At 33.9% G+C, this 24,442-nt stretch overlaps 1 long non-coding RNA gene across 1 annotated transcript in view; it reads right to left on the bottom strand.

The window, feature by feature from the left end:
• Positions 1-22,278, bottom strand: part of LOC110023548 — a 59,751-nt gene extending 37,473 nt beyond the window's left edge. The window contains exon 1 of the long non-coding RNA XR_002293914.1: positions 22,165-22,278. This is a non-coding gene — a long non-coding RNA (uncharacterized LOC110023548). The remainder of the gene's footprint in view (positions 1-22,164) is intronic.
• Between the last annotated feature and the right edge of the window lie 2,164 nt (positions 22,279-24,442).

The following is a 24,442-nucleotide window of genomic DNA, read 5'->3' on the forward strand; positions in this document are numbered from 1 at the left end:
AATCTAATCAATCGAAAAAAAAAGTTGACCGACAGTTACGTGTCGTATCTAATTTACAGAAAGACAGCATAAGACAAATCACCAAATAATAAAAATATTAATAGGTAAGAAACTCAAAATTGTTGAGTTTATACAAGGATACAATAGTAGAGTATTGAAAGTTAACCTGAATGCATTTAGTAATGCTATAAGATGGTTTATTATGTCAGATAAAACGTAGAACATGCACCATTTTAACATTATAGTTCAGATATATGATTAAAGTTTGCATAAAAAGGCATAAGAAAGAAAAGAGGAACAATAAAGTTTGCAAAAGTATCATCCCATCATCACATTACCATTAGCCTTATTCCAACTTTTTAGGATCAACTTTAAGAATTTGAATTTGTCATTTACTACTATGGAATTAATCTGAGGTATTAATCCTATACTTAACAACCCATCTCGAAAAAAATTCCATGTTAACTTGGGTTGACCTCTTTTCCATCTTAATTCATCAACACTAATTTTATGCATCCATTTAATAGATGCATTTCACTCTGTTCATTATACACATTAAACCACTGAAGTCCATAACAAAACACAAAAGTATCATCTCATCATCACATTACCATTAGCCTTATTCCAACTTTTTTGGGTCAACTTTATGAATTTGAATTTGTCATTTACTACCATCGAATTAATCTGAGGTATTAGTCCTATACTTAACAACCCATTTCGAAAAAATTTCTGTTACCTTGGGTTGATATCTTTTCCTTCTTAATTCATCAACACTAATTTTATGCATCCATTTAGTAGGTGCATTTCCAACTGTTCATTATACACATTAAACCACTGAAGTTCATAACAAAACACAGAAGAAAATCATCACGGCATGGCCGCTAGCTGCCTGCATGCAGACCTTCCAAAATCACCTTGCCGCATCTTCTTGGAAGTATCATCACAGCCTCATAAAAGAAAATGAACAGTGATCTAGAAAAATAATTCCCCAAAGAAAACCTCATAATATTTTATTATCACCATCTCCTGATCTATAAAGTTAGGATCGATTGCAAAAAAAACCTCAGAATTGGCAAATATAAGAAAAAGATTTGGTCCCCCCACTCTCCACCAGAAACCTTACAAGCAAATCCTTCACAAAATTTATATGAAAGGATCATTTGGTGAATTTAAGTCGGAAACAAAATTCAAACAATAGTAAATTTCAACCTCAAAATTTAAAATCCCTCGGACATGAACCCCAAGAAATGATTAATCATCAAACATTTTACATTATTGCCTCGTCCACGTGTCTTCCACCAGATAAATTACTCTGAAACCACCGGTAACTATGTTTAAAAGGGGCCAATTACATACGTAACACTCCAAATATTGCTATTTTAAAAAATTTTGAAACCCATAAAGCATCGGAGCAATCTAACCAAAACAAAAAAGCATAATTTTTTGGCCTTAAATAGCATCCCAAAATTAAGGTCAAGCTGTTTTTTTCCAGGAATAATAAAACTACCAGGCGACTGAACTACTCTGGAGATAATATCATATCTATGCTAATTAAGAAATCAAAAGAAAAAAAACTTGACTTGCAAGCAAATTAAAGTATAAGAAAGTTATGATGAGAACCCAAAAAGTGGAGCAATCTAATAAAACAGAAAAAAAAAATGAACATGCAAACCAAGTTGAAAGAGAGGCCTCAATCAAAAATAGAGTGATTGCGACAAAATAGTAAAAATAAACCGGCAGCGAAATCTTAACGGAGCACAAAGACAAGGTGGGGGTTAAAGAGATGGAAAGGTGCGATGAAGGAAGAGAAGATCATGGCCACTCTGATGATTGGTAGAGTGGTGACGTAGTTAATGAAAGAGCTGATGGATAACTTACTGATATTGGTGGTGTAACTAATTATGAATTACTTACACCATATGCTCTAATTTGATAAGATTAAAAAATTTAATATTTTATATTGAAAAAATGATAACTACTCCATTGGTACATATCCTAGTAAATTTACACTTAACATTTTTGTTATTCTTGTGTTTATAATGCATGGGAAAAATTTTGACAAATGGCCATTTAAAAAAAGAAAGGTTTACTTACATACCTCTCAATTCTAATGTATTTACATGTCTAACACCTAAACTTTAATTTTTACATACAAGCCACCTTATATATGCAGGGAATGGTGTATTTGACTTTTTAAAAATTAAAATAGCGGTAATTTTCATGTGATATGAAAGATTTCAGTGGTATAAATGTGTTACATATGTAAATATATAAGGATCGGGTGATATGAAAAGGATTATTATTTTGTGACCATAAAGAATCATCTGAATCAATAAATCAAAGAATTTTTTTTTAAACTTTATTTCTTTGCGAATCATAATGAATAAGTGAAAAAAATTTGCCCTCCAAAGATACTGATTCCGCCCCTGATTTCCAGATTTATTAAATCTACAGAATAATGCATTAGTGAATCCAAAATTTACAGCAGAAAACTGTGAAATTCAGATTTATCAAATCTGCGGTTTTATTTTGTCCAAACTGACCCGTTTGGCAAGATTTAGTTTAAATCCAGGTTAAATCCTGCTCTAAATCCGTTACAAGACAGCTCCTTGAAGATGTCATATTTGTTGTTTGGAAGGATTTAGGATAAATTCTGCTTAATTCCCACTCAAATCCTGCTACCAATAGCCCCTTAGGACTTTCAGGGTAAAGTGCTCAAATCCTGCTAACAATAGCCCCTATAGGATTTTCAGGGTAAAGTGCTCTCCTTAATGCTAATTTGCATCTAAAATCAATATAGAGAATCAAAACAAGGAATGTAAAAACTTTTGTTTCCTGCCACTAACCAGCAGACTTTCTATAAATATTTAGCTATTAAAGTTAAAAATCCATAAAAATTCAATGGTATGAATGTTAATACACAATAAATAAAATATAAAAAGGACAACAGGTGAAATAAATATAGAAATAATTCCTCCCCTAAAATTGGCATACCTTTCTCATGCATGACTGAATAATGCAAGATTGACGACATAGTACACAATTATTATTATAATCATTATTATTCTGGACACTAATCTACATTTTGTATGCTTTAGCAGAAATTCCGCAGGTAATGAACAAAGGGATTTGCGATCCATCGCTCATGATCGGAGAAAAATTCCTTCCCTATAACAAGCTCAAGTCTTGAACCGATACACCATCAACAAATTCTCATCATCCGACATGAATCTTGAGGCATGACACGGATCTCGAGACAAGAGCAAACAATATTCAAATCATGATAAAAAATGATCCAGAACTCCGATTTCAACAAACTTACAATCAAACTGACCGGCTCGATGAGATGGACCCAATGATATTAAAATTAGTCCAATCTGAGTCAAATCAAGCTCAAATCAAGTCATTTAACCACTCTTGAAAATTTTATGGGCATATTTTGAAGGTCAAACGAATGTCGAATCTAACAAGCCTATAGAAGAATCGAGCGTCTCGACAAGATGAATGGAATGAGCCCAAGATTGCTCAATTCCGACATCATTAAGGCACTCAAATGTCCATCAAACGCAGTCTTATCGAAGGAAGCTCTTTGGACCGTCCGATCAAAATAGTTCATATCATTAATTGCACCCATAACACTATAAATAGAGCCCTGCCCTTCTCATGAAGACGGAAGAGAGCTTGAAGCCTGAAGAAGGGCTTGAAGTTTTAAGAAGCTAAAGTCCAGCATTGCTCCAATCACAGTTGACCACCGCCGATCGTCGTCGACCACCACCTATCGGCCTCTACCGATTGCCAACGATGGCCGCCAACTTACAAGTTTATTCGTGCACTGACATTGTAACTTAAAAAAGTGTTTAATCATTTCCCGCCTGTGGGACGAGGGACTGTAATGTAATATCCAGTTTATAGTGGATTTCTTCAGCTGGGCTAGGCCCCGTGGGTTTTCCACATAAAATTTTTGTTGTCGCTACTGGTTGTTTTCTTTTATTTGAGTGTGTTGAATTCTCGTGCATTGTTAAAACAATAATCCATTACTCTACCGCCGCGAATTTTTTAGCATGCATCAATACTTTTGTCTGCACATACGTACAAAGTATGTAAGATTTTCTCATTATTAATGTGATTCTGCACAAATCAGCCTACATCCACGGGGAGGGGTTATTCCACTATCTATACGTGGAGGTTGAAATAAGGTTACAACTCTATACTCTAAAATCAACTCTAATCTCTCCTATAAATATGCGAGGATATAAGCACACTAACATAAACTGAAAATTACCAATCTACCCCTAAAACAAACAAAGCCTCTAATACAACAATACTTGGCTATCTATCACCCAAAAAGAAACAAAACGATTTAGAAACATAATGTCAAATCAGAAATCAATTCCATCCAAGAATGAACTTCATAAGAACAATGCTACTTAATATATATATATATATGGTCACAAAGCCAAGGAGCCAACTTATAGAAAAACATTAACAAGAACACAGAAACAGTTGGAGCTTTCTAATGAAAGTGAAACGTGAGGAGGAACTAAAATGGACACATGACACGTATATTAAACCATTCGAGTTTAAAAAAAGCCATGAAATTAATGACAGAGAGTGTTCAAGACAAAATAAAATAAATAAATAATAATAACAAACTCCAGCGTTCAAAACAGAGCTAAAAAAACTTCATTAAGGTGATTAAAGCCAAAATAAATTGACAGAACAAATAATAGGATTACAAAAACTGGATTTAATTTAGGGGCAATTTCCCCGGCGACAAAAGGAGTGCCCAGTATTTCTTTTGCAGTTCTGGAAATCTTACTATTACGCAATTTAAAATTATAACACATTTGTAATTTGTCTTCAATTCAATTTTAATGTATTAGGAATTTGCCAGATGAGCGACTTCTAAATACATTTTGTGTAAATGTCGCCATTGAAGCCACCACCCACCATTTTCATTCATTGGTAGGGTGGCATATAAGCAAAATTTGAAGTTTCGATGTTAGATATGTAAATGCATAGGAATTGAGTGGTTTGTATGTCAAACTTCCAAAATACAACAACCATTAAAAGGAACATGATAACCATTCATGCTTAACAACCATCTGTGCCACCTTTATAGTTTCCGAAAAGCAGAGCAGCCGAATCCATCAACTATGATTACATCATCAGATTGGAATCAGCAACACTAAATCCTATCCTACAAGATCTTCGAAAAACATTGAAGCATTCAACATCAAACACATGTGACATGGTTACATATCTATTTTTTACAGCAAAAGGAGCAAAGACTCTAATAAGCTTTATGAACAAGAAATCCCTCCGCGGATCCTGTGAAAAACAAAAATAAGAATTGAGAAAACAGTCTCGCTGTGGTTGCTGTACTAGCAACCACAAACTAGAGATTTGCATTGCAACAAATACGAACATGGGTCAAACTAAATAACTTCGTAGCTTCATGCGTCAGGTGCAGTATCTAATTGACTGAAAGACATCATAGGAAAAATCACCAAAAACAACTAAAAGCAATAATATTATTAAAAGGCAAGAGGCTCAGATTTGCCCATATTTTACAAAAATACTGTAGCAGAATATAGAAAGTAAACTCAAATGCATTTGCTAATGCTAAAAGAACGTTTATGTCAAATAAAAGTAGAACATGCACCATTTCACCACTAAAGTTGGCTATATGATTAAAGAGAAAGGAAAAAGAAGGAAAAGAGGAACAACAAAGTATGCAGAAGTATCATCATCATCATCACATTACCATTAGGCTTATTCCAAATTTTTAGGGTCAACTTTATGCACTCGAATTTTTCATTACAACTGAATTAGTTTGAGGTATTAATCCCATACTTTGCAAACCATTCGAACAACTTTCCATGTTACCTATGTCTACCTCTTTTCCTTCCTAATCCATCAACACTAATTTTATGAATCCAATTAGTAGGTGGATTTTCTACTCTTTATTGGACATATTAAAGCACTTAAAGCTAATAATAAACCTTGGAAGAAAATCATCAAAGCAAGGAGACCAGTTGCCTGCATGCAGACCTTCCAAAATCTCCTTCCTGCAGCTTCTTGGGCCTCATCATCGCCTATTTTAAAAAAATATAGATGAACAGATCTAGAAACATAACCAATCTGCAGGCTATTAAAACATTAACCGCGTCAGCAGTTGCACAATGGTTACCAACTGCCATCTGAGCTGCTCCTTGACAGAGAAGTTTCTATTTGATTCCTTTCAGCATTTTCAGCATCATTCCTTTTCCATTTCCTTCCTTGTAATTTCTTACAAAGAATCATTTGGGATTTTATCAATATTAGATGTGTTTCATCTTCACAGATAGAATTACAGGTGTAAAAGAGTCGATTCGAGCTTGAACCACCCTCACTTTGAGCTTGATTAATTGATCTAAGTTCGAGCTAAAGTTTACTTTTACAAGTTCAAGCTAGCTCATGAGCCAGCTTGTCTACTATGAAAGAGAGAAAACAATATTAATTCAAACTAGTGTGATAATAAAATAACAAATAGAATGAGAAATTAAAAGATAAATCATAAAAAATCAATTGATATAAATTGTTAGATATCATTTTTAAAGTGTTTCTTATAATTAAAAAATTATGCATTTTAATATATTTCGAGTATATTTCATAATAATTAATTCTTAAACAAGCCACCTCACAAACTAATGAGTCAAGTTGGCTTAAGCTTGGCTTATTAGTTCATCGAGCACAGTTCACAAGCCACTTATTGAGTCGAGCCTGAGCTAGCTCATGAGTTAGCTTGCCTCAACTACATCCCTATATAGAATAAATCAATCATTTTGCAAATTGTGAGAGAATGGAAGCAGCGGTTACCCAGTTGCGGGTTCAAACGGCCATCCAAGCTGCTCTATAACTTGGTGGAAAAGGCAAAAAACAAAATCCCTCTTTGAATGACCTAGTAGACATGAGCCATCCTTCCCATAAATTTTCACAAACAAGTGTTCATAGTATGGGATGAACACTTCAAGTTTTGCTTCAAAGGATCTTCCTCGCCCATTATTTGATGTTTTCAAATCCAAATTAAAGATGATTTTCAATAATGTTTCAACTTGAGGTGGAGTGTTAGAAGTTATATAAGAAAATAATTTATTCCTACTTAAAATTATAAGGATTAAATTTATTTTCTAATATTGTTTTATTTCCTTTCCTAATTGAGATTTATTTTCTTGAATTGGATTTATTTTTTTCCTATTTTATGTTGTTTCCTTTATCTCCAAACAATTAATATGAATTGATTGATTGGAGTAATTAAGTGTTATATCTTTCCTATCTTTTTTTTTTATTGACTTTCCTATTCTAGGATTATGTAAGGATTATTAATATCACATCATATCAATAAAAGTATTCCACATTATTCTGAATTTCAACAATTACATATTTATATACATCCCTATCTCTATAAAATTAGGAATATTTTTAAGATAAAAAAGATCCTCTAATCAGATTATTTATGAGAAATGTATGTAAAATCCTCATTCCCAGCAGAAGCTCGCAAGAAGGCAATGACAGCATCAGCATTGTGTGAAGAAAAAGAGGATAAGTGAAAGCTCCTAAATCTCATAAATTTGTTGTGAATTTAAGAAATCTACAGTTAAAGTCAAAACACAGATTTATTTTATTCTACTCGCAACAAAAAAACTCGAGGGAAAATTTAGATCCATCACCTTGTTTAAGTGACACTGACTGAGTCCTGCATTCATTTCTCTTTGAAAGAACACCCAGATTTTAACCAACTTTCACACAAATAGTCATGATCAAGCATTCATAAAATATGTCTCCCATCATTTTAAAATTTCTTGCAAACAATGGAATTGAAAAAACCAAAAATTTCTCTCATCAAAGCCACCTGAACAATCACCATACTGAAAATAGATAAATAAATAAAGGGGCAATTACATACACACCACCCAATTCCTACGTAGTTACGTATCTAACACCTAAATTTACTTTTCACATTTATACCATCCAAATCTTTCATTTCACACCAAACATACCACCATTTTAACTTTTAAAAGTAAAAAACAATTTTAAGTTGAACGACGCAGCCACTGGATCTAAAACAAATCATAAAGTTCATGACATAATATAGCACAAGGTAGTGGTTTAAAAATCTATCAATTAGTCCTTGAATTTTCACTCTTTTTACTGCAGAGCTTTGCTCTCTGCTGATCTTAAACACAACAAAATGCTAGGCTCCACGGAGGTCATACACTCAAGAACTACAAACAAATCATTTAATTCTTATAAATATCATGTTCTCTCAGTAGTTTTTCAAAATTTCAAAACTTGCCGCAATTAATAAAAAAACATCCAAAGTTGAGCATGTGCAATAGCCCAAACTCCCCATGCAGAGCCCTCTCGTACACATTGCTTTCATCCCATTGACTTCTACTTCATACCTTTCATGCTTTTTCTTCTCACGGTGAGACCACTCTAATAAATGACCTCGGAAAGAAAAAAAATTGCATCTTAGGATTTGTGTAGAAATTTGAAATGGTGTAAAGGACTGTTATCAGATTCAGAAGAACAAGAACAATACATTTGAAGTCGACGATGGAAAGCTAAGATTTCATGTAGAGATAATGGGTGCCACGCAGAAGTGTATTTCTTCCTAAGCTAAATCCATTACTGGTTTTAGGTCAGAACAGAGAGAAAATTGAATTTAGCAGAGCGCTGTAGCATCCCGATTTTTCTCGTTTGGCTAGATTTATGTTAAATCCAGCTGTAATACAATTAAAAGTTTGCTACCAAGCACCCCTCCTAAACTTTGGAGTTTTGATGAAAATCCAACAAAAGGCTCATCGATGTTTAACAGTTTAGCTTCACTCAGCTTAACCTATGCATGAAAAGGTTTATTCACTTTTAAAAGTTAAAAATTGTAATATTTTTTATGCAATGTTAAAAATTTAAGTGCTGGGTATGTCAATATGAATTTAAGTTTTAAGTAAGAATAGATTTTTTATGTAATTACCTTTTGTAAGTACATTGACAAACATGAATAAATTCCTCGGAAGTAAATTGTCATCCTACAAGATAAGACACCATTTGCTGCTTGTCCAGATCTAAATGGAATTTGGACATTTTTGTAGGCTGCTTACATGCCTTAAAAAACAAACAGAGAAACATATTAATCATTATGACAAATACTACTTAGAAAATACCGATGAAAACAATAAATGTAAACTTTTATTGATTAAAAAGTAAATAATAATAATGAAGCCGAATTTTCCAATTGGTCAATTGCCATTTAATATTAATGGCATTGCATGCTATACGCTTATTCCATGCATGCATGAACGATCATAAGTAATATAAATACCATAAGCCTCCCAGAAAACAAAAAAACGCAGATAATATGCTAAACCAAACAGCAGAATATATTTCAAGTTTTTTATTTCAAAAGGCGTTTGGAAATCATTCGATAGTCCATGAGAAGCTTTTAACTTTGCAGTGAGGGAATCATGTTTCAGCAGAGGCATGCTCCTAAATGTTACACATCCACTAAATAAATGTATAACATAAGGGATTTAAAATTAAAAAAATGTGATGTCTTTAATTAACTTGAATCAATTAATCAATAAAATGAAGAAACTAAAACACATTTTTTTATAAAGAGATATCATGCAGACTTTAAAGGTCAATTTCAAAAACCACAGGAAGTGTTTATTTGCATCTCCAAACAAAAGCCAAAGTAATGAATCTTTGAGTAAAGTGCCAAAACAGTCCTCTCACTATTTACATGGGGTCATTTTATTCATGTATCTTCAAGCATGAAGAAATATTTCTTGGGAATATATTTACTCAATAACAACAAAATAAATCTTCATTTCTACAATCATCTTTACCACTTTTGTAGCTGCCGAAATAGGAATCAGAAGAATGCATCACCTATTTTATATCAGATTTAAAACAGCAAGCCATCAAAGCTTCTCTATCACCTTGGTTTAGTGAAACTGACTTGGTTCCTGTAAAATTGATTTCTCTTTGAATGATGTCATGAACTACCAGATTTTAACCAACCGTCACAAGAATACTCATGATCAAACATTCGTAGGATATATTCGCCCTTCACTTTAATATTTCTTGCTAACAAAAGAATTTCTCTCATCGCAGCAACAAGAACAATCAACATACTGAAAACAAATAAGCACATTTACCAATATACTTAGCAATTCCTATGTATTTACATATCTATCACCTTAACTTCACTTTTTACATTTTTGCAAAAAATAAAGAAAAAGAAAAACACAGGTTCTGGATATAAAACAAATCTTAAAGTTCATAAGACTATTTTTTTTAAAAAAGGAATGGTCAGAGGCGATTATACGAGTTTTCAGCCACCCCTAATGTGTCTAACAATTCAAGTACCACATCCTTAAGCCCAACTGTGCCAAAGGGGATTCGAACCCCCAACCTGAGGAGCCTTATACTGTCGAATGCAAACCAACAGACCAGGGTATGCGGCACAAAGTAACTCCTCCGACGGAACCTTCAATTTTTACTTTGACCACAGAGCTTTCCTCTCTGCCGATCACACACGACGTGAAATGCTGGAGCTACACAGCATAAAATCAAGCACTACAGACAAATAATTTAATGCGCATAAATCACATGTTCTCCCCATAGTTGTTCAAAAGAACAAGACAAGCTGCAATTTGTAAAACAAATAAGAAATTTTTGTAATACAATATGTAAGCTGACATCCAAAGCTGAGCATGCATGACAGCCAAACTCTCAACCATTAAGACCTTGTCCGCTTTGGCCTAATGGCCTCAACTTTGTCCCATTGGAGCAAATTTCCAGATCACGCATACAGAGAATGCTCCCATATGACAATGTTTTACGTTGGAGTTTTGTATGAAATTCCACAAATAGGCACCTCAATGTTTAAAAGTTTAACTTCATTCTATTTAACGAGTTTCACAACATATTATCTACACAATTAGGCTTTGATAAATGGAAAAAAAACAAAAAAGAAAAAACTGACACATACCAGATAATTCCTATGTATATACATATCTAACACCTAAAATTTAATAATTACATTTAAAACACTGGATTGGTCTATTGTTCAGAGTGATGGTGATATAGATGGGGATGTATGCATTATAGCGCAGAATTTTGGCCTGAAATCAAGAAGCATAAAATTAAGTATGAGTGGCTTTACACAGAGACAACATGTGAAACAAATATATCCATGAAAGGGTTGGAGTAGCTCCAGCACTGACCAGATTAGAGAAAGTCGACCATCTGATGACCCAATCAGAATAATAGATGTTTCAGACTTGAGTTATGTTAGAAAATGAATTAGACATGAATATAAAAAAAAATCTTAATTTATTAGAATTAAATGAAAATATAACACTCAATAGGACACAATGAACAAAACAGCTTCTTGTTGTTGTAGTATTTATAAACCTATATGCATAAAAATGTGTATTTCACTTTTAAAAGTTAGTAATAGTCATACTTTTGATGTGATGTTACAAAATTTGAGTGATATGTACGTAAATATGAATATTTAGGTGTTATGTAGAAAATTTTTGTGCAACCACCTTTTGTCAACTATATTGAAAGAAATTGTCATCCCAGAAGATAAGACATCAATTGATTCTTAGTTTTCCTGTTCTAAATGGAGTGTATCCATTACTGTAGGCCGAGCAAGCTTTACCAACAAAAAGAGAAACATATCTAAATGGAGTGTGGCCACTATTGTAGGCCCAAATTAGATACTTACCACCCAATTCCTATGTATTTACATATCTAAACACTAAATTTTACTTTTATATTTATACCACCCAAATCTTGATGCAAATCGGGCTGGATAAATTATACAGTCAAATAAACCGAACAATTACATGCACACACCCAATTCTTTTGTTACATATCTAACATCTAAACTTTACCGTTTACATTGCAGCTTCAAGTGTTTTAAAATAGTATAGTATAAGAAAAATTTTGATAATGATATTACAAGGCAAGAAGCTCAGAATTGCCCTTTTTCTTTACAACCAAACAAAAGTAGAACATGGAAATTAAATTTAGTTTCATTTGGAAATGATCTTAGACGGTTCATGCCAAATCAGAACTAGAACATGCACCATTTCAGTTTTGACAAATAATCAAAGAGAAAAGAATGAGAAGGAGAAGTCGGATGCCAAAGCATTAACCTTATCATCATCAAGCATGCACAACAAGTATCATCATCATCATCATCATCATCATCATCATCATCAGCATCATCATATTCATCATCATTAACCTTATCCCAATTCCTTGAGGTAAACTTTATGAATTCTAACTTTTCATTCATTATATTATTAAGTGTTGCCTGAGATAATAATCCTACACTTCACAAACCATTTTCAACTACTTTTATTGTGCATATTAAACAACTTAGGTCTACAACAGACCATTGACGAATATCATCAAGGCATGGAAACTGGTTGTCTGAATGCAGACCTTCCAAGATCTCTTTGCCACATCTGCCTGGGCATAAAATATCATCAGAGCCTGTTCAAAAATCATTAATAGAGATTTAGAGGTAAAACAAATCTGCAAGGTATAAAAACATTCAATGCATCTGCGGTTGCCCACATTGGTTCCCAACTTCTATCTGAATTGCTCCAATGACAAAGGAGTTTATGTTCGATTCTTTTATCATTTTCATTATCATTTTGTTCTTGCAAATCCTACAAATCAAGCCAAGCATAAAGGCTCGCAAGGAATGAGCCCAAGCTGCATTTAGTAAAGCACAATACTTGAGATAATTAGATGAAAGCCATATCATAAATACAAAATGTATACAAATATTAGAAAGAAATGGAAAGAAATGTAAGACAGGTTAAGAAAAGCGAACATAGATATAATTGATTTTTAGTCGATGAAGTATAACTTTTTATAACAATATTATTCTAGTTTAAAGAGCATAAAATGCTTTATTTTTGTATCAGTAGACACACATCACATGCCCAATTCAGACAGCATTAGACCCACACTCAATAATAAATCCACATGTCAATGCGGAACAAAATGTTTTTCATGCCTCATTCACAGCCAATAATAATCCCACGAGTGTCAACAGTTTTTCATGACCCATTCATTCTATTTACTGTTTCAGTCCTCATATCTCACTTCCTTGGCATCTTGGCATAATAAAACCCAGAACCTCAATCTTTTTAACTTCATCATATCCATATGAGCAGCAGCCATATGCTATCTTGCTGTAAAACAAAAGAAGAGGTTCATTCTTCATACAAAACTAATCTCTCTTCCCCTTAGTTGTATAAATACTATTGAGAAGATTTTCTTATTATATTTGAAAAAAAAAAGATCATAGTGAGCAAAGCCGGCAACCAAAACCAAGATTCCATGACAACCCTAAAGAACATCCAACAATCTTTCAATGGAACCTAAAGAGAAAAAGTTAATAAGAACATTTATGACAGCCCTAAATAAATAGAACTCAGGATGAAAGCACAATCATGAGTCCATGACAGCACTAAAAAACATCCAACAACCTCAAAGAAATCAGAAAAAGGTAAAGGTTAATAAAAACTCTTGTTGCAGGCACCAATGGAATAGGCAATAGAACATTGTTATAAATTTAGAGGAACGCCAAACACCTTCTAAGTAATAGCATCAACCACAACAAAATTATAAAACAAAAGAAAAAATTAACAAGCACTCAGGTTGTGAACCATAGAGGCCCAGCACCGATGCAATTAAGAACAGAATATTGTTATAAACATGAAGGAACACCACCTAACTATAAAGCAATCGTTCAATAAAGGATTTCACATAAGAGAGAATTAGCTAAAATACAGTTCTATATCCTATTAAAAATATAGTACCAAACACACCCTCTATTAAGGAAATTTTCTTATAACTATTACCAAACCGAGAAAACATATAAACATCTACCACAATAAAATAGAGATGCAACAGACGACGGTTATCTTAGACGAAAAATGCAAGACTGAGAGAAGTTACTGAATAGAGCAAAAAGAAAAGGTGAGGTCAGAGAGAGAGATGGCAATGAGTAAATGAGACCACCGAAAGCTTTTAGACCGTCGGAATGCTGGAGAGGTGATTTCTCACCTAGGGTTAGGGATTTCGAAAAGGACAGATGGGAGACTGCACAGAACCATTGCAGGTAAGACAAAAGGAAATGGGTAGCGATTGAGAAAATCAAAAGTAACTAGGGTTTAAGCCAATAGCCAGGCCACTTTTTCCCGGTCTGCAACATGACATGAGGGTCGATCTCCACCATCCGCTCTCATATATAAAATTTCAATCCGATTGATAGCTGGTGGATCCGATTGGACACCGGCTTGAAATCAGATCGAATAAAATCGGATCCAAAGGTTTGGCTCATAGCTCGGCTCATTCTATTCTATTCGATTTAGATTCAAGCTCAAATTCAAATCAATTTTTGAACGATTAACGATTTTCGAGCTAATTTCTCAGCCCTCCACCCACCCATCAACATCGATTATTGCCTCTAATGGCATGCCTTGCATTTCTTTCATTCAATTTCAAATCTGCATTTATTTTATACTAAACTAAATGACTCTGAAGTATTCCAAATAAAAAATATTACTTTTACACTGTACTTCATTTTCTACAAACCAAACAGCCCCTTAATCCTGTTTGACACCCAAAAAAAAAACCTAGCCTACAAAATGTCTGCAACCAAAGTAAATTTTGAAGATAACAAATAACAAAAAAAAAAAAAAAATCCATAACAGAGGCGCAAATTAACATTTGAAAATGCTTTTCAACAGCTCAAACAAAATCAAACCAGCATTTCTCAAACTACCAATGCTTGGAAGAAACAGTTTCCGACAACAGATTTTTGGCCATCCGAGCTGCTCCATAACTTAACAGGGGATATCAAGCATCTCATTGAAGAGCCGAATGATTTCAATCATCCTTAGTAGAAAAATTCACAAACAAGCTATCAAAGAATGTTTTTCCCCTTCATTTTAACATACAAAACTCTGCTACCAATAGCCACTTAGGGGTTGTTTTCCAACGGATTTAGACCGGGATTTAACATAAATTTAGACTAAATCTTGCCAGATGGTCAGTTTGGACAAAATACAGCCGCGGATTTGATAAATCCAGATATCACAAATTTCAGCAGTAAATCTCAGATTTACTAGATCTTATTGTTTAGTGGATTTAAGGTCTATTTGGGGTATTTGGGGCAGCTGTCGTTTATTAAATAATCTGCTGATAAGCTAATTAAAAATAATTTACTAACAAGCTAGGTGCAGTGGCCAATAAATTTTTTTTTTTTTTTGGAAAAAACAGACCGCAGCTAGAAAGTTGTCATCGCAACTGAATGGTTCAGTGGTTGTTTTCAGCATTTTTAAAAATGCATAAGCTGCCAAAACACAGTTTACCCAAACAGGCCAGTGCGTTTTCAAAACACCACTGCACCAAATAATCTACCCCAAGCAGGCTCTTGGTAAATCCGGTAAAAACGAAGAGAAAGAATGGCACAAATAGGCTAACCTTCTTCAATTGTATCATGTAGGAGCAGAGCAAAAGGGGGAGAAAAATGGAAGCTTCAGTGGTATATGTGATCCTCGATCCCATCACTACATTCCTAGCTAACTCTAACCGTGACTTTATCAAAAAAGTTCGGTCACAATAGTGATGGTTTTGTGCAAGACCAGGAATTGTGAAGGATTGTAGGCGAGTGTTTCCAACATAGAAGAAAGGGATAGGAAGAGAGCGAGTGATGCGATCCCAAATATCTTTTGTTTCAAATTAAAATATAAACAAAAAAAAATGAAAAACAGACCTGATCCCAAATAGCCCCTAATTTTATGAGTCTATACATTTAGTGACTGCATTCTATACACTTTAATGTATATAAGTATTCCTCCTATGCCTCTGCAGACCATAGGTTGCCTGCATGCAGGCATTCCAAGATATCCATGGCACATACACCGGTTGCCTGCATGCAGGCCTTCCAATATATCCATGCCACGTCTGCTTAAGCATGTAATCATAGCCTCATTAAAATCATTAGCAGGGGAGTAGAGATATAACTGATATATCGATCCAAAATCTCAATGCAAAATTCTGTTGGATAACTTCCAGTCAAATAAAAAATCACTCAAACCAAATTTCAGTAAATTTATAGTTAAACCCAAGATCAAAAGCGATCCGATATTAAACCAAATTAGCCCTACCGTGTAGTTGAAGCACAATAAAAAACTAGGATATTAATAGGAGGACAAATGATAGCCAAATCTAGCATGAGCTTCACAAGCAACTTCAAAATCCACTTTTTCCTCACTTTAGAAAGGTTTTTTTTTACTTTTTTAAAAAATATAATAGTGCTACTTGTATGTCATATTAAAGATTTGAATGCTATGTGTGTAAATATAGAAGTTTAGTTGTGAGATGCGTAAATACATAAGAATAATGTGGAATGCATGTAAATGCCCCATACTGCAAATGAAGAGAAGCAGCGGTTACCGGCGGCTATTCTAACGACATCCAAGCTGCTCCATAACTTAGTGAGGGGAAAAAGCATTCCTCTTTGTACGGCCCAGCATAACCATCCTTCGGATAAATGTTCGCAAGCATGCGTTCACAAAATAATTTACCCATTCCGATCCTACTCTAAAATCTCACGACATCACTTTTCATAGAAATGCTGTATAAATCAGTAAATATCAAGCTTTAGGTATCACATACATAGCCACAAAAGAATTATACTAATAATTTGCCCATTCTATTTCAATCAACCAACCAACTTGAATTCTACTAATAACACCCCCATCAATATTACCATCACTTTGAAAAATAGACCCGAGATATTTAAAGCGTTTACATCTTCTAATAATTTGATAACACATAGTAACATTTCTGTCAATAGAGCTAGTTTTAGTTTTACTCAAACGAAGGCCTTTAAAACCCAAGGTAGACCTCCATAATTCAAATTTTTCCTAAGCTTTTTCTCTCGTCTTATCCAAGAGTAAGATATCTATATAATTACATTCCATCACGCTAAAAATTCTACTTTTAGTGATCTTAATATCGTGAATAATAATAAAATGCTTCATTTTTACCGTCGCATTAGTAATAAAACCGTCGCATTAGTAAAAAATGAGTTGAAGAGGCTTTAAAGAAAGTCAATGGTGGAAAATTAATAGGATCTGTGTAGGACCTTATGATACACTAATTGAAGTGTGGAAATATTTAGGAGATTTGGGAGTATATTCGTTTAATAAACTCTTTCATATTATTTTAAAAACTAAAAAGATGTCTAAGTGGAGGAAGTGTATTTTGGTCCCAATTTTTAAGAATAAAGGGGATGCACAAGACCGTCAACTACAGAGTAATTAAGTTGATGTGTCATACTTTAAATTTATGGGAGAGGGTAACTGAACATAGGTTAAGACGTATTACAACGAATTCTCATAATCAATCTAGATTCATGTCGAGCGGGTCTACTATGGAAGCTAAACATTTATTGAGAGGTTTGATGGAGAAATTTAGAGATAATAAGGAGGATCTACAATGATTTTTATTTACTTAGAAAAAGCTTACAATAACGTTCCAAGAGATATCCTTTGGAGTGTTCTTCAGAAGAAAGGTGTTGATATGACTTATATTCAAGTCATTAAAGATATGTATACAACAACTATTACTTGTGTTCGAACAGAAGGAGAATTGACCAAATATTTTCCTATTTTTGTTGTTTTACGTCAGGGATCGGTTTTAAGCCCATATCTTTTTTTTACAACAAAATGAGCATCATTTTCAGAAAAAATAAAAAGAAAAGAAGCAAAGACTCTAGTAAGCTTTATGAACAAGCAATCCCTCTGATGGATGCTCTGAAAATCAAAAATATGAATTGAGAAAACAGTCACAACCTAGGGATTTGCACTGCAACAAAAACATAAATAGGTCCAACTAAATATCTTCGTAGCTTGACACGTCAGGTGCAGTATCTAATTAGCTGAAATACATCATAGGAAAACATTGCAGCATTCAACATCAAAGAGATGTGACATGATTGCGTTTCTATTTGGTACAACAAAAGGAGCAAAGACTCTAATGAGCTCTATGAACAAGCAATCCCTCTAATGGATGCTCTGAAAAACAAAAGTATGAATTGAGAAAACAGCCATTGTATTCGCCACCACAAACTAGGGATTTGCATTTCAACAAAAACAAAAATAGGAACAATTAAATATCTTTGTAGCTTCATACGTCAGGTGCAATATCTAATTGGCTGAAAGACATCATAGGAAAAATCACCAAAAAACTAACAATATAAGTAACAATATTAAAAGGCAAAGTGACTCAGAATTACCCATTTTTACAAGAATACTGTCGCAGGATATAGTAAGTAAACTTAAATACATTTGGAAATGCCATAAAAACGTTTATGTCAAATTAAAAGTAGAACATACCCCATTACACCACTATAGTTTGGATATATGATTAAAGAGAAAGGAATAATAAGGAAAAGAGGAACAACAAAGTATGCAGAAATGTTATAATCTTCGTAATCACATTTCCAATAGCCTCATTCAAACATTTTAGAGTCGACTTGATGAATTCCAATTTTTCACAACAACTGAATTAGTTTGAGGTATTGATCCCATACTTTAGAGACCATTCAAACAACTTGCCTTATGTCTACCTCTTTTCCTTCCTAATCTCAACAATAATTTTATATATCCAATTAGTATGTGCATTTTCTACTCCTTATTATACATATTAAACCACTTAAAACCAATAACAAACTTTAGAAGAAAACCCTCAAGGCATGGACACCGGTTGCCTGCACGCAGACCTTCCAAAATCTACTTGCCAAATCTTCTTGGGCATATCATCGTTGCCTCCCTCAGAAAAAAAATTGAAAAAATCTAAAGACAGCCAATATGAAGGCTATTAAAATATTAACCTCATCATCAGTTGCCTACAGTTGTTCCCAACAGCCATCTGAGCTGGCTCCATGACAGAGAAGTTTCCTTATTTTAATATCAGGATCGATAGAAACAGAGAACATTCCCCAAAAGAATCCTCAAATTTGACTAAGATAAGAGCAATATTTGGTTCCCCCGCTCTCCAACAGAAAACTCATAGGAAGTCCTCCAAAAATTAAAAACCCTTGAATGTAAACCACAAGGAATGATCAATCATCAACCACTTCACATATTGCCTCAGCCAGGCATCTTCCACCAGAAAAATAGGAACAAGCAAACAAAGTTGAAAGAAAGGCCAGACAATCAATTAAAGAGAGTAATTGAGACAAAATAGTATAAATAAATAAATAATAATAATAATAATAATAAAACATTCTAAAAGAAAACTGTGTGGAACTAATAATACTTCAAAAACGAGATTACAGCCATAAAAATTTACAGATCACATTATAGGACTACAAAAAATGTCTGCAAGCCAAGCAAATTTCAAAGAACCAAAAAAAACATGAAAGAGAAATTACAACATGGGCTCAGATCAGCCTCAATCAATCGCCAGAAAGGGGCTTTCAATATCATAGAAAGAATCAATCAAGCACTTCTCAAAATACCAAAGTGTGAAAACAACAGTTGCCGACAACAAACTTTAGTGGTCGTCCAAGCTGCTCCATACTTGGCAGGTGATAAAAAGCACCAATTTGAATGGCACAAGAATTTTATTCATCCTTCACAGAAACGGTTACAAGCATGCTTCCGAAGATTGTGAATCCCCTTAACTCAAGTAAAATTTAGTAAATCTTGTTAAAGGAAAACCCAAAACATTTACAAGCAAGCTTTCAAAAAATGTGAACCCCCTTCATTTTAACTCAAGCAGAATTTAGTAAATCCTTTTAAAGCAAAACCCGCCAGCAGTGGATCCCAAAAGCTTGCAGAGCTTCTCCATCACCTTGGTAAAGTGAAACTGAGTTGAAACTTGTAAAATTCATTTCTCTTTGAATTAACTATCAAATTTTAACCAACCTTCACACAAATACTGATGATCAAGCATTAGTAACTTGCAAGTTACGTTCTTCCTTCATTTAAAAATTTCTTCCAAAATCATTTAAAAATTTCTTCCAAAATAATGAATTGAGAAAACCAAGATTTTCTCTCATCACAACCACCATAACCACCACTATATTGATAACAGATAAATAAATAAAGGGGCAGTTACATACATACCACCCAATTTCTACATATTTACATATCTAACGCCAAAACTTTATTTTTACATTTATACAATCGAAATCATTCATATCACATAAAAAGTACCACCATTTTCAGTTTAAAAAGTGGAATGCAACGTTTCATGCATAGGTAAGGTGGTACATAAGTAAAATTGAAAGATGCAAGCTCTGGATCTAAAAGAAATCATAAAGCTCATTATCACATAATAAGGCACAAGGCAGTGGTTGAGAAATCCATGAACCAAACCTTGGATTTCACTCTTTGTGACTGCAGACCTTTCCTTTCCGCCGATCCCAAACAGAACGAAAAGCTAGACCTCCCAATAGGCATACAGTTAGGAACTACAATCAAATCATTTAATGCTTATAGATACCATGTTCTCTCAATAGTTATTCAAAAGTTCAAGACATACTGCAATTTATGAAAGGAAAAGAAATTTTGTGATACAGCTATGTATGCCGACATCATGTGTAGCAGCCCAAACTCTCATCCATTAAGATATTGTTTGCTTTGGCCTTAATGGCATCAACTTTGTCCCATTGGTAACTTCCCGGGAGGTCACCCATCCTGAGAATCCTCCCATACAAGCATGTTTAACTTTGTAATTATGGATAAAATTCCACCAAAAGGCACCTCGATATTGAAGAGTTTAGCTTCTTTCAACATAAGGGGTTTCACGGCATGTTATCTAGGCAATTAGTCATTGCTTAAAGAATAAAAAAAGGAAAATTGACATACATCCACATATTTTCTATGTCATATCTAAAAAATATAATTTAACTTTTCCATTTCTAACACTTGAGCGGCATGAACATATGTATGAAAAAGTGTATTTCACAAGTAAAAGTTAGTAATGGTGATATTTTTAATGTGATGTTAAGATTTGAATGCTATGCATGTAAAAATAAATATTAAGGTGTCAAGTATTTAGATATGCTTAATGAAACATTCTTTTTTGTAAGTATATTAACATACAACAACAACAAGCCTTTATCCCACTAACTGGGGTCAGCTACATGAATCCCTTTTCTCCATGGATTAAGAATGCCAGGATCAAACTATTGAAAATTTGATAAAAATGAAAAACATGGTTGGGTTTTACCATGAATTCTAATATTTGAGTGAAATTTTGAAAAATGGATGAAAGAGTATGGTTGATTTGTAAATAGCAAGTTTCAGATGGTCTGTGTGTAATTATCCCAAAGAATTAACCAATCATTTTGCAAACTACGAATGCATGGAAGCAGCGGTTGCCAACAACGCATTCCAAAGGCCATCCGAGCTGCTCCATAACTTGATGGGTGGAAAATGCATTTCTGTTTGACCATTCTTCGGATAAATGTTCACAAACAAGCGTTTACAGAATGCTTAACCCATTCCGCTCGTATTCTAAATTCTTACCACATCATAATCTTTGTCAACCCTTTTTTTTTTCAGTGAAACACACTTCCCATACAAATGTCATAACTTTCTCAATAAATAAATATCAAGCTTTAGGTATTAGTTATATAAGTACATTATGTCAATATCCCAACGAGAAAACACAGGTTAAGAGGTCGCGACGGAAAGCATCGAGTAGATCGGAGACGTGTGAAGAAAAAGAAGGAGATAATAAGACAAATGGCAACAGAGAATGAGCCAAAAACCTCAAATCCCATAAGAAATCTCCAATTTAAGCAGAGGATTTAAAAACAGCAGAGAAGACAATGCGTGATTTGGGTAAACTCTTGCCCCAAACCAGCTATCAAACAGCCCCTTAGGGTTTACGGGGTAACTATGAGAAGAAAACAGAAAAGAGTGGAAAAGCCCTTTTACTTTCAAATACACAACATCCAAACATAGCCATGGGGATAGTGACCCAGCTTCCGAACTTCATTCTGGTTAGGGTTGAAAGTGCCCTGACACCGTGCAAGAAGAAAGTTAAGCTTACCAGCAGATACAGTTATTGGCGAGGATCAAACAGCCCGATTAGGCTGAATTCAGCATATAAAGAGAGAAGAAATGCAGAACGAGTAGGCTTATCATTTTCCCCAATCGATGTTTCGAGGTCCATATCCGATGTTATCCGATGTCTTCGGTGGGTTCACCTACATGAAGAGATATCCGTATGTAATAATTTTTTCAAAAACTCTGACCAGCTGCTAGCGATGATAATATAATACGTATAAAATACACACGAAATGTATAATATTATTTAAGAGAATAAAATTTAAATTCTATCTTGCGAAAATGATAAAATGAAAAAAATTTAAAATTTGGCAAATTTTAAGTTTTAATAAATATTTATTTTAAGTACTTTGTCGGGATTTATTAATGTGGATCATTTTCACAACTTAAATATACATAATAGCTATCATTGTAATTGCTATTCAATGATTTAATGGAATACTATTTTTATAGAAGAAAAAACAAATTCATGAAACAATGCAGGTATATTCATATGATAATTATTTTATTTCAATTATTTTTATGAAACTATAGATTATGTATATGTATATTATAATAAGAGTGAAGCTATACTTGCATTGCTGCATTTGTTAAATTTACCATGTTTATAATAATCTCCTAGTATTATTACAACAACAAAAATTATCTTCCAGCTTCAAAAAAAAAAAAAGTCCCATACATTGAGTAAACTTTCGATGATAGAAATTAAAATATATATGCTCCGCGTATTTAGATTAGTTGGTCGGGCATCTGCTTGTCAATTGTAAGTCCCTTCTGGGGTTTGATTCCCCCTGTGGAGGGTATGGTACGCGAATTGTTAGAAGCAACGAGGATGGGCAAGGCCCGTACGATAGTCTCACGTCATTCCTTTATATATTATATATATATATATACATACATATCGACACACACAAGTGACATCGCCATCTTACATCAGCATTTTTTGGTTACATCTCATATGGTACTAAGATAATTTAGTATACTTTGTGTAACTTTAAGGGGGGATGAGCCATCATCATAAGTAGAGGAATTTCAGCCTTCAAAAAATAATCTCTAGCCAATCTATCTCTCCACACTATTGTTTGCTTTCCTTTTACTGTTATAAAGAGAGAACTCTTGAAGCATGTATCCATTCTATTACACTTCATTCTTTAGTCACATGTCTTCTTTGTGGTTGTATGATCTCATGAAAAATATGGGTACACGCTTCAAGAGTTCTCTCTTTATAACCTTAAAAGGAGAGAGAGAGAGTTTTACATGTAAATTTTTTGTTTGGAGACCTTCTCATCTGCTCTACAACAAATTTAGATGAACGAGAAATCGATATATAGTTCTCCACTTAGAAAGTAGATTTTCTAAAATTACACTGTAAATAGAATCATGAGACCAACTATAAACAAGTTCTTAATTTATGAACAGACAAAAGATTGAGAGATTTTACAGTTTATGCATAAATGTCTACAATATTATCAAGATAGTCTAACTATCCAATATCAAAAGAGATATGACAAGAAACCCTATGATGAAAAACCATAAGGCCTCTCAAATCCAACTGATTGATAGCCAACCCAACATACCAAAGAGTTGTTAGCTAACCAATAACAAGACTAGTCGACCGAAGGTTCACCCAAGCCAACAGAAGACATGCATCCAAGAAAATCACTCTAAAGGAAATGGTCGGATAAAGGTCGGGCTTTTCTAACAATCTAACAAGTATCAAAGCAAAGCTCTCTGATAAGCTCCCCCAAAGATCATCAATGAACTATAATTAGAAAATCACATTAGCCACCCCCCACCCAAAAGTTGACCGATCATCCCACTCAAGAACCAACAGGCTTCCCATTCAATAGCCAACCGGTGCCCAGATGAAAGCAGAGCGAAAACAGCTCAGTAGGTCGACCTAAAGACCAATCGAGCAGAAGATCCGAGGTGCAAAAAGACTAGAATACTCTGTACAACCCCACCACAATAGGGGTAAAACAAGTAATTTTACCTTTTCGGTCTCTCTATCTTTGATAAATATGAGAGATTTTTTACTCTTCTCTTTAGACCCTTCTACTGCAGGGAATCTCTCTCCCCTTATCTTTGTAAGTTGTAACCTTCATATTCAATATATAAAATAGATCACAAGAGCCTGGGAATACCCCATTTTCCCCAAATGAACAAGTCGTTGTTCACTCCTCTCCTCTCTCTCCCTGATTGATTCTCGTCGCCTATTCCTTGTATGTGTGTGTGTGTGTCTATATATATATATATATATA

This window comes from Phalaenopsis equestris, unplaced genomic scaffold (genome assembly GCF_001263595.1).
Source record: "Phalaenopsis equestris unplaced genomic scaffold, ASM126359v1 Scaffold000224, whole genome shotgun sequence".
Lineage (NCBI taxonomy): Eukaryota > Viridiplantae > Streptophyta > Magnoliopsida > Asparagales > Orchidaceae > Phalaenopsis > Phalaenopsis equestris.